This window comes from Mustela erminea, chromosome 12 (genome assembly GCF_009829155.1).
Source record: "Mustela erminea isolate mMusErm1 chromosome 12, mMusErm1.Pri, whole genome shotgun sequence".
In the NCBI taxonomy this organism is placed as follows: domain Eukaryota; kingdom Metazoa; phylum Chordata; class Mammalia; order Carnivora; family Mustelidae; genus Mustela; species Mustela erminea.
The window spans coordinates 73,842,660-73,854,729 of record NC_045625.1 but is presented as its reverse complement, the minus strand read 5'-3'; the positions used below and the strand labels follow the sequence as shown (position 1 = coordinate 73,854,729).

The window sequence follows — 12,070 nt, the reverse complement described above, 5'->3', positions numbered from 1 at the left end:
ATTGTGTTCATATAATGGAACATTTTCTAACGTGTGAAGCAAAATTCAATTGTTAAAATATCTTGCTGTTATTGGACGATGTATTGTTGTTGCTCAGAATTATGACTGTTTTCCATAATGGCCTCTCATAGGGTGGATTGAAATGTTGCCCAGAAGGGTTTGTTACACGCTTTGGTCACTGGGCATTAAGAGTTGCCATAAAGACACATCCATAGAAAGTGCTTTATATAGTAAACGGACTAAGGTAACTTTTGGCTAGCTGCTTTAAAAATGTTACCTACTACCTGATGAAATCTTAACACTGTGTCTGCACTTGGAAAAAGATAGGCAGGATGGACTCTGTGGGCTCGGCGCTCTGAGTACCACAGACTTCGTGCTTTTCTCGCTCACCAGCCATGGAAAGCACACGCTGTCTGCAGGTATGCTCATGTTGGAAAGAGAAGGTGCATTTCTCGGGGATGGTGGCGTCCTTGTGACTTTTCTGGCCTCTTTTTGTTTGCTTGCTTGCTTTTGGTAGGCAAAGTTTAGGTGGAAGTGCTTCTGGATTACTGAATCCGTCATTTGCTCAGGTAAGAGCACCTGTGAAAAGGTGTGTCTCGGCCACCGAGCTTTGTGCTGTGGGCTAGAAGGGCTGTGGGCTACCCTTCACTTCTGTAGGTACGTTGTGGCGTTGCTTTCCAGGAGAGCTGCCCGTCTGCCTGCCTGCCCGTGGGCATGTACTGATGTGAGCCTGCAGCGGGTGTTTGAGCATGGGTGTGTATTATAGATCATGTGAATTCCTATGTAAATTCTTACTTGGTTTGAACTCGGTTGGATCTCAGTAACCATGGGTACCTTTCATCAGGTAAATATCCCACAGAGTACTCATGTTCACGAACCATGGATCTGAGTTAACATCCTTAATTCAAATGTTCTTCTGGACCACAAACAACAATGGAGGAATTGTCTTTCTTTTCCTTTAGCTGTGACCACAAAACCACTACCCACTATATCTGCATTTGCCTATTTCTGCTCAGGATTTGCTTGTGACTAGATTGGGTGGAGTTAAGAGGCCTGTTTGCATTTCTTTAGGAAGCCTGGCCTAGCTTGCCCAAGGCAGACCAGTGTGTCTCTTAGTTGAAGCTGCTCTGCTTTTTGGAGCTGGAGGATGGGGAGAATGTGTGTGCAACCCACAGAGCGTAACCGTGGGAGGTGTTACACCCCAGGTGGAGGGAAGAGTTTGAACTATCCCTGGGGGGGTATGACACTTGAGGCCTTTGCAAGCATAGACCCCCCCATCTGTAATCACTGGTAGATCTTATGCCTATGGCATTTTTGCAGAATCTGTGGGGTTATATGCCAAAGGGGAAGGAGGTCTTGGGGGTGGTGGTGGAGCTGATCTGCAAATAGGTTGTTTTCCCACCTGAGTTGTGTTGTTTGTGCTAGGAGGCCCATTAGGAGGAGAATGTGTAATGGTAGTGGTGCTGAGCAAGACCGGACTGGAATGAATTGGCTAAGGAAGTAGTTGTACCCCACAGAGGAAAGCCACAGGGAGATACTTGCAACTCCTCTCTGCTTGAGGCTGGGAAGACAGCATCATGATCTCACCACTTACTGTTTATTTCCCCAATACTTTTGACATTTCTTGGTTAAAATCCTTGATTTGTGTGTAACGAATGACCTGTGTCATAGTTCTCTAAATCCTAAATCTGTGTATGTCTTTTCTTCTGCTTTGGATTTAATTGGCTCCTCTTTTTTCAGTTTCTGAAGGTGTGCGTCTCTCTTTTAATGTGTGGGCCACAGACATGTTTGTTCCTGTCCAACCCAGGCCTCTCTGAGGTTTTGTGTCTGAACATTGCCCACCTCGTTTCATCTTCTGGGCATTCTGTGAGCATCAGACTTGTCGCTTCTGTCCTGAGGCCAGATGGACCGTAATCTGGAGGGAGGGAAGGAGGCAGGTTATTAGAGGAAGATGAATTCTATTTCCTGTCTCTTCAGAGGCATGGAAAATCACTCTTGCATGGCTGCGAGCGTCACTCGGTGCCAGGACTGAAGGCTCTTAATCTGATCTTTTAACACCGGCTCTCTGTGTGACAGTCTCACTGCCAAAACGGCAGCTGTGGCATTAGAATTTATTTTAGAACGTTTTTATTTAAAAATGAAATGATTGTATTTAGAAAAAAGGAGAACATTCCCTGAAGACTAGTACATATAAGGTATAGGACAGTGGTTGGAGGGGGTTTTTTCGGGAATTTGACGGGAACAGAGGTACATACCTTTAGAAGCCCGTTTTAAATTTAGCCTTCGTGTGCTTGTTAACGTACCTGCTTAATACTGCTTGTGGTTAGTATACCACATTTCCTAAAATTTAAAAATTACACATGCAATGCTGAATGACAACTATTAAATAAATTTAGTTTTCAGTGCCAGACTTTTTTTGGAAATAAGTTGTGTAATTGTGGTTCATAAGTACTTAAAGAATGTCTGTATTGCAGGAAATAATCATAGGAAAAGACATTTTCCTGGTAGATTTCACAAAAACAGTTTTTAGAATTATAGCCAATGTATATTTTAATGATGTGTCTGTTGCACTTACTACTGTGGAAGTCCCAGGCGTTAGACAAAGGTAATTGCCAACTTTTGTCGTCAAAGCAAGTATCACATAAAATTCTTTTTCTTTCTTTCTTTTTATTTTTTTAAAGATTTTATTTATTTATTTTGATAGACAGAGATCGCAAGTAGGCAGAGATGCAGGCAGAGAGAAGGGAAAGCAGGCTCCCTGCTGAGCTGAGAGCCCGATGCACGGTTGGATCGCAGGGCCCAGAGACCATGACTTGAGCAGAAGGCAGAGGCTTAACCCACTGAGCTACTCAGGTGCCCCTAGTTCTTTTTCTTCTTCTTCTTCTTTTTTTTTTTTTTTTAAGGCAGGGTGAGGCACGCAAGCAGGAGGGGGAGGGGCAGAGGAAGAGAGAGAACCTTAAGCAGGCTCCATGCTCTGTGTCATGCCTGACACAGGGCTTGGTCTCGCAACCCTGAGATCATGACCCGAGCTGGAATCAAGAGTCAGAGGCTTAACCTGTGCCACCCGGGCACCTCTCACATATAGTTCTAAAAATTTTATAGGATCCCTAATACCAGAGTTTAAAGAAGCCTCGTGAGTGAGTCCTCACCTGTCCGAAGCTGTTTTTTTCTCCCACTTTCTTTTGGATTTTAGGAATGGGTAAGACTGATCTAGATTCTGTTGCCATCAGGTTTCTTCTTTAAAAGGCAGATCTCAACGTAGTAAGTGGGAAGTTCTTCTGTCTCCTGCTTTGGGTCTCCTTCGCAGGAGGGGAGCTATAAATCAACTCCCCGTTGGCAGAAGCAAGAGATGCCAAAATGATGACAGTTGGATCTGGGTCGAGTCCTGGCCTCCCTGTTACAAATTATGTGGCTTACTATAGCCAAGTAAAGCTGGGTGACCTTTTTAGCAAATGGTTTGCCTCTGGAAGCCTCAGTCTCCTCACCTGTACCTGAGGTTAGTGTGCGATGCGTGCTTGTGCCCAGTAAGCCCCTCCGGATGCTGGGTCGCCACGGTGCCTGCTACAGGAGGAGTAGCAAAGCTCTGAGTTTCCTGTTGGAGAAGACGTGGAACCAGCCCTCCCGCCCCTTTTTACTCATTACCTTTTGAAGAATGAATTGGTTATCTTCCTCTCCTCTGTCGTCCTTATAGAGGAAAAGAGTGTAAATTAAAACTGAAGTTAGGGCTGTGAACTAGCTAAAAATCTCAGTGAGGCATATTTGGTAGCCCTAAGGGTGATTTCTCTTCTAGCTCCAAAAATTAATTTTCTAGTGTAGCAAACACCTGTCTCTCCCCAAGGAACAAGCAAATATCCGGAGAGGGTTCGGCCTGTAGTGCTGACCTCTGGAGTGCAGTGGTTTGGGATGTGGTCTGTGTTTTACCCACGAAGCTATCTAGAAAAACAGACTTCTCAGTCCACTTGGGGACTGGCTCTTTTCCAAATATCTGGTTGCTTAGCTGAAGTTAGTTTTGTTTTTACACGTAGTTTATGGATGGACTCTCTTTTTCATCAGTGATTTCAGGATATCTCTTGTAGACCGTTAGACCTTATGAGGCTTCAGCAAAATTGAAGGATGCTCCTAAGTAATGACTTGCCTGCAGGACCCCTCACCTCCCAACCCCTGTTTCTTGTTTCTTGAGTTACTTAAGTGGAGGCAGAACTGCTTTATTGCTGGTGGAAGAACCCTGTCGACTTGTTCTCCCAGACCTGAGGCAGAGTTATGGCAGAACCCCCAGCTTTGAGGCCTGGGCTTCCTAGTCAGCAGCTGTTTCTTCCTTGTTTGTGAAAATACTGATTTTATGGGAAATGAAATGAATAATTTAAATCATTCTTTTGACCACATTTAATAATAGTTCTCTGGTCATTAGAAATTTTAGGCTATAAAAGGGAAATCAGGAGTGAAATTTTTAAGCCTTTTATTTTTATTCTGTATTTACCTAGGGAAAAGAGAGTATTTCAACTTGAAGAGTTTCTGGTGCACATTTAATTGTGATTCAAAACTTGGTTTTTATTATCCTGATAGCCTATCTAGTGAGTAGAACCAAATAGTGTCTTCCTCTGGAATTATGTAGATTTATTTGGGTGCTTTCCATTGCATTTAAATAGTAGAAAATCATACATAAGTACATAATGGTATAATACGTGCTTCTTTAAATTCCAATTCCAATAGCAAGAATAGCTACGGTACCTGACTTTCTGTTTTGTACATGCCATAAATTTGGTCCTTTTAATTTGATGGCAAACAAACCCCTTCTATGATATGAGATATGAGTGTATCTCAAATGCTGCTTTTTTAGTACCTGGGTTAATATGGTGCTGAATTGCTCTGAACTACATTTTGCATGTATAGAATAATTGTAAAATGGACGTTGAAAAATGTGATCAGTCACTTTCATATTGTGCCTCAGGGAGGAAATGAACAAAATACAGTGGTTACATGCACTGGTGGCGGTGTTCTCGCCTCATAATGGCACCAGGTTAACTCGTCTTATTGCTTGTTAACTTCGTAAGGAACCACTGGCTTGTGATAACATGGTTTGATGTAGGCGAGCTTGGCTGAACTCACCAGAGATCTCCTGATAAGTATGCGGTGACACCCGCAAGACCATCTTCAGAGATCATTCATTAAATGCCAGCAGCCTTCATAGGACACGTCTGCGTTCCAGTCAGGGCCATTTTGTCAGTGCTGGTAATACATTATGACAGTGCTATATATCTAAGGGATGTCCTGAAATGACTAATACACCTAGATTGAGGCTTTCATGAATTTTGTCTCGTTTTCGGATTCTTACATTGGACAATCTTTCATTTAAAGTCTGGGTTTTTTTTCCCTTACAAAACTGACTGAAGCATCAGGGAGCATAATCCTGTCCCTTGTTCCGTGGTTTGGCCAGCTGACTTCTTTTATGTGACCGAGTACTTTAGTGACAGTTGTGTATTTGGCGAGATCCTTATGGCGACATTATAGCCTGCCTGCCCTCGGTAAGTAAATGGTCCTCAGGAAGGAGAACTTCTCTGCAGGTTTCAATGTCGGCCTCCTTTCAGAAGCAGCAATGCCAACCCTTACCAATATGTGTTGAAAAAATTAACCTGCTTTCGAGAAACCTACTCATTTCTTTGACTTTCAGTTAGGTGATGATTGGATTATTACTGAATTATTACTTTACAATGCTTTAAGTAGAGCTTATAATATCTATTAAGGTAGCCATAGCCACATGTGGCTATTTAGATTTAAAATTAATCTGGGGCACCTGAGTGGCTCAGTGGGTTAAAGCCTCTGCCTTCGGCTCAGGTCATTATCCCAGGGTCCTGGGATCGAGCCCCGCATCAGGCTTTCTGCTCAGCAGAGCCTGCTTCCTCCTCTCTCTCTGTCTGCCTCTCTGCCTACTTGTGATCTCTGTCTGTCAAATAAATAAATAAAATCTTTAAAAAAAAAATGAAAATAAAATTAATCAAAGTTACATAAGGTTACAAATTAAGTTTTCCAATCACATTAGCCCCATTTCAAGTGCTCAGTATCCACTGGTAGGTGGCTAGTGGCCACCAGATTATCAGCACAGATTTAGAAAGTTTCTGACATCGTAGAAAGTTCTCTTGGAAAGCAGGGACTTGAGAATTTATTGGTTAGGTCAGGCAAGCATGCTCTGTCCTCGTGTGGGTCAGAGCAGTGAAGGTGAGGCTAGGTGGTCAGTAGGAAAAAGCCTTGTACAGTACTTTCCAAGCCTTAGTCCCAAGTTTCACAGCTAAAATTGTATGTAAAACCTTGCATACATTTTCAGTCTCTGAGATTTGAAGCTCAGAGAAGACCTGCCATTTACCAGGTATAGGCAGAATTAAACCCGGTGGGTTTTTTGTTTTGTTTTTGTTTTAAGTAATACCTGATTTCTTGTGGGACTAACATTTCTTGGGATACCATTAAGAATGGCCAATTTGAATTTAAAGCTTATTTGGGCCAGTAGAGTTGCTGAAACAGACTGAGTGGGATTTTAGCCTGACTTACTGGGCATGGAGTGACTCTTTCACTCAGATTTGACCTGTTTAGCCACGCCGGCAGTGGAGCACCACAGCGGAGCGACAGTGGAGCGGCCAGAGGATGAGTGGCTTAAAGCCAGTGGCCTAGGGATATTTAACTGGGGATATAGAAAGTGAAAACAAACATTAGGCCATTTTTGTGTACTTGAAGTGCAGTCCATTGGAGGAGAATGTAGAGGCAAAACTGGATCCAGTGGGAAGAAGTTGGGAGAGGTAGCTTTCTAATAATATTAGAGCCCATTCTCCCCACATAGGAAAAGCTTGTGCTTGAGGTGGTGGAGAGTTCCCTTCCAGAGGATATTATCAAGAGAGACTGACGTACTGCTTGGGGAGGGTATGGCAGGGGAAACGCATCTGTTGGATATTAATGGCTTTTGGCCTGTGGCTGATACTACAAGGCCACCCACCAGTCCCCGCAGCCAGGGCACCATTTAGAAATCTGTAGGCTTTTGGGAAGGTGGAGAGGCTTTTGTTGGTCAGTTTATAGTTACAGTGCTTGGGGCACTGCTGCCATCTGGGTCTCATGTTCTAAGGCCTTTACTAGTTCTGAGCAAGTGGCTTTTTATGTACATGTGGCTAATGAGTCCTGTTGAGCAGGAAGGGCATTTGGTCCAAGTTCAAGTTTATCTTTCACTCTAGAGTATTGTGTTAGCCTTCTGCCTGTTCTCTCTCCTGTCTGGCTCATCTCGCTGTCATCCAGTTTCTTTACTATCCCAGGTCTATCTTACTGAGATGCAGAACTGATAACACTCAGCTGCTTTAAAATTTCTAACAAAAATTTTGCCCACCTGGGGATATCTGGGTAGTACGATCGATTAAACATCTGACTCTTGATTTCTGCCTAGGTCATGATTTCAGGGTCGTGAGATTGAGTCCCACTCAGGCTCCTCACTTAGCTCAGAGTCTGCTCAAGATTCTCTCTCCCTCTGCTTCTCGCATTCATGCGCGCTCTTTCTCTCTAAAATCAATCTTTTAAAAAAAAAAAAAAAAAAAAGAATGCCTTACCAGGATAAAGTCCAAGTTTTCTGCATGTCATGCAGAGCCTGTCTGTGTTTGGCCTCCTCCTGCCTTACACATTTCACTTCTGCTAGTATGGTTCTAGAGAGTGTGCCTGGGCCCTGCCCATGTGACTTCGGGCTCTTGCCTTTGTTGTTATTTTTGTGAATACTTTTCCACTTAAAGTTTTGCCTGTGTGTTTTGCCCTGCCCGAGAAGGCTTTCATTCCCACCTCGCTTTGTCTCTCCCAATTCTGCCCCTTAGCCTGTTCTTTTGCAACCATCCACGTTGGTTCTCTTGCTTGACAGACCCGCGCCTTTCTCCTCCATTGACCTGGCCAAAGCTCTTCTCTCTGCCTGAGATTCTTTTCTCCTTGCTTTATCCACAGAACTCCTGCACATGCTTCTGGTCTCGGTTGTTGGGTCAGCTTTCACAGGGAGCCTGCTCTCAGCCCTCAGATTCCATTAGCTGTCTCCCCAATAAGTGATTGCATAGCATCCTGTAATTTTCTTCATGGAAATTATCCTCCCGTTGTGATATTACTGAGCCTTTGGGTGTTACTTATTCACTGAGTGTCTTGTTCATGACTCTAGTCTTGGTTCCTGCCACAGTCATCTGGCACACAGTAGGTTCCTAATAAATAATTGACTGAATGAATAAGCAAGCAAAGCCTTTCCTGATGCTCTAGGAAGTATGCTGGGCATGCCTTCCTATAACCTCCCCTAGTATTATTTTATGTCTTGGCTTTGCTATATAATATAAGATGCTCTGTGTCTGGGAGTTCCTTTTGAGGATTGGGGGCCATTATCCCAAGTGCTGACTTTTTCATGTCACGTGTCAGGAATATTAATGTTGTTCATTATAAAAATCCTACTTCACTTTACACCTCTGCCTTTACCCACTACCTCTTTACTTACCCCTATCAGTAAAGTAGGTAGGAGGTAAGGAGGGGGGAGTGGGTATGAAAAAAAATTCCAAGTTGTAATGTAGAGGTTTTTCCCCCTGTTTTTATTAGAAGTACTACATCTGTTACCATGCCCTAAAATATTGGCTGGCAGGTATGGTCATTGTCATTTCTTCCCCAAAACCTACATTAAACACCTGTTATACATGCATTAGTGGTTTGTTAAGGTCTGTTTTCTCAGCAGGCTTTATTGGACTTATGACTTCTATCGTTTCAGTCTCTTGTTGAAAAATTAATCTCAAGCCTTTTCCTGAAAAATGCAAAAAATAATTTGATGATGAAGGTTAAGTAGGAAAGTGACTTAATGTGTAGAATTTCATTCTAATGCCCCCATCCCTGCTTGTATTCCCTAAATCACAGTGTTTAATTGAGATACAACTTACACATCACAAAATTCATTTGTTTAAAATGTATATATAATCCAGTGATTTTCAGTAAATATACAGAGTTGTGCAGCCATAATCACATTACAGGGTTTTTGTTTTTGGTTTTTTTTTTTTTTTTTTTTTTTTTTTGGCTTTTTTTGAAAGGTTTCTTTTTTAAAATTACAAATCTCAGTATTTTAAAGACTAAATTATTGGGCTTTCCCCCTACCCTTCCGAGTCCCAGTTAGAGCCTCCCTCTCTCCTCTTAGGCTTATTGATATATTCTTAGTAGCACTTGATTTGGTGATGCTGGTAGAAAAAGTTCAGTGGGGGCCCCTACGTGAGGGAGCAGCTTGAGCAGTAAACGGCCACAGGACTGTTGCTCTCTGCAGATTGACTGGGGCTGGAGTGGCTGTCACCACTTGTGGTGAGGGGGCAGAGGGGAGAAGCAGGAAGTGGGAGAGGAAATGAGCTGCAGGGTGGAGTGGGAGGAGAGAAGCCGACGGGGAAGGGGAAGAAAGGGGAAGAGATGGCAGACCTAATGGGAAAACCATCAGGGTTCTAAGGAGATGTGAAAACTTGGTTTTCTGAGTCAGAGAGCTTCTTATTTGTTAAAATTGGAAATGGAAAAAAAAAAATGCCACCTTTGGGTCAGTTTTTGAGGATTTGGGGCTTCTTTATCGAGTGTTCATTTTTTTCTTTGTTTGAACGTTTGCCTTTTCTTTCCTGGGGTGTGCTTCTTCTTGGGTTACTAACACGGCTGAGTGAGCAGGGTCAGGGTGTTTCTGGTGCTTTCAGAGCACACTGGGAGGAGGCATTCTTTGCCTTAGGGAGCTTCAAACAGCAGATGATTCACAGTTGTAAGCAGAAATAGGGAAGTAAAATCCTGAACTACAGGTAGAGTTCAGCTGTGGTGTTAGCCCATGGCCACTGCCATGAAAGGAAACAAAGGAGCTGAATCATGACTTCCATTGTCATTTTAGCTTTTTAGCAAGAGTTTCTATAGGGACATCAGATGTCACTGTTCTGGTTCACTGCTGTGTTTCTGGTTTTCTCAGGAAATGCTCTTGATTTTAATGCTGAGCCAGAAAGATACCCTTTCTGCCCTCAGGCATCTTTGCCTGTTTTGGCAGTTGGGAGTCCAGGTTATGAAGCAAGAGTTGAACAATCTTCATGGTAGAAAGGCCTTAACTAGCTGTATTTTCTGCATGTCCGTCTTACAAAACTGTTCTTTGAATACGTAATATAAAGTAGAGGATATTTACTAATGTGGAAATATTTCAGTAATATATAGAAATTGGACAGAGTAAGAACTTAAAAAGGCTTTTGTTGAATGTTTGGATGCCTGAGTGGAATGAATGATACGTGTTTTGGATGTGTGCTCATGTGGTCCTTTTGGCTTTCAGTTTCTTAAAGTTTTGAGCAGCCATTATTGAATGTTGGAAAGTAGAAGGTGGAGAATCCATTACCAGTTGCTGTCCATATACTCACTTTGAGTATTTGAAAAATCCCAGTCATCTTACATGTCGTTTTTCTCTGTTGTCCAAGTACTGCCATTTTACACTACTCTGACAACTAGATTGCTTTAAATCTAAACATGAACTCTGTATTTGTAGGTTAACAGACTGGTTAGGATAGCTTTAAAGAAGAACTGCGGTTACCGGTCACTGTATAGAGTGTACCCCTCTGTTCCTTCTAATGTCTTTCTAAATCTTGAGGACTTTTACTTTCTTCAAATAGAGAAGGAAATGAGTTATTTCACTTTGGGAAATATTTTAAAGAGTAAGAGAATGGATGGAGATACCTAGAAAGACTTTTGGGGCACCTGGGTGGTTCAGTCCGCTAAGCTTCTGCCTTCAGGTCAGGATCTCATGGTCCTGATATCTGGGCTCCCTGCTCACTGCTCAGCGGGGAGTCTGCTTCTCCCTCTGCCTGTCCCCCTGCTCTTGTGCGTTCTCTCTCTCTCTCTTTCTCTCAAATAAATAAAATCTTAAGAAAAGATGACTTTGGGATTGTTTCTTAAGCCCTTTTAAAACTCTTAAAATTAAGAAAAAAATCAGAGGTATCTACTTTAAAGTTCAGAGTTTACTAAAAGCTCAAAATGCAGTGATCCATTTGACATTTTTCTTTCCATTATATTATAGGCACAAAATGTACATTTCTATTAGGAAATCAAGGGTGAAAACACCACGTATGGATAACTAAAGCAGTTTTCTTTTCCACACTCCACACCCCCTCTGACCCTACACAGCTGAGAGGTAGCAATGTTGGTCACCCTAGTTAATGGCAGTTACTGTGTATATTTGAGAGTTTGGGAGTGTAATACCAGGTAGCTCAAGGGGAATCTCATGTATAATTGATGGCTTAGCGTTTTCTGTGTATTAAGCAATATGCTAGCAAAGCTTCATATTCACTTCAAATCAGTGGAGAAAGTTAGCCACATTTCTCAACTAGGATCAGTCAAAACAAGTTTCTTCCTAGCCATACAGAGGAGTGCTTGTCTTATAGCACGGTCTTTTTGGCTCTTCATTCACTAAACCTAGTTGAAAAAAGTCCAAAGGAGACCTTTTTTAGACTAAATCTGAGAATATAGATACTAGAGTGTTCAAGTGTATTTAGTTGAGAATAATATTTATATTTGGGGGGTGCTTGTGCACGCAGTGGTGTGTGTCCAGAAGTGAGTGAGTGCCTCCTTGCAGACACTTCTGTGCTACTTCCTTTTTAAAATATTACATAAATTATCGATACTCTGTTCTTGCTTATTCTCTTTAGTACTGGATAGAGGGTGGGATTTTCCTATACTATCCACCCTAGTTTTTCCAGAGGATAAATAAATGAAACTTTTAGGTTTTAGTTTTCTATTGCATGTAAAAGAAACACCTGAAGTCCTTAGACGTTACTGCTAGTGAAAGTTGTACATCTTTAATCTCTTTTAAATATACAGCCCTTCATAACAGGAATTAAAGCCTTCTAGTGCTTACTGTAACAACAATCAGGAGAAATTTTAAAAATAAGTACTTCCAGGAAATATTTTCAGAATTTTTATGTAGTTGGCAGAGAAAATGGGGTACAAAGAAAGCAGGTGGGGGTTGGGTTGTGTTGTTGTGTTTGTTAGTATTAGTGGAAGATGCTGGGCCACAGTGCACCACTGGATATCCAAGTAAAATTTAAGC

At 42.2% G+C, this 12,070-nt stretch overlaps 1 protein-coding gene across 12 annotated transcripts in view; it reads left to right on the top strand.

Annotated features, from left to right (window-relative positions):
- The window catches only part of TLE4 (TLE family member 4, transcriptional corepressor), a 142,711-nt gene that overhangs the window by 37,179 nt on the left and 93,462 nt on the right, over window positions 1-12,070 (top strand). The window lies entirely within an intron of this gene.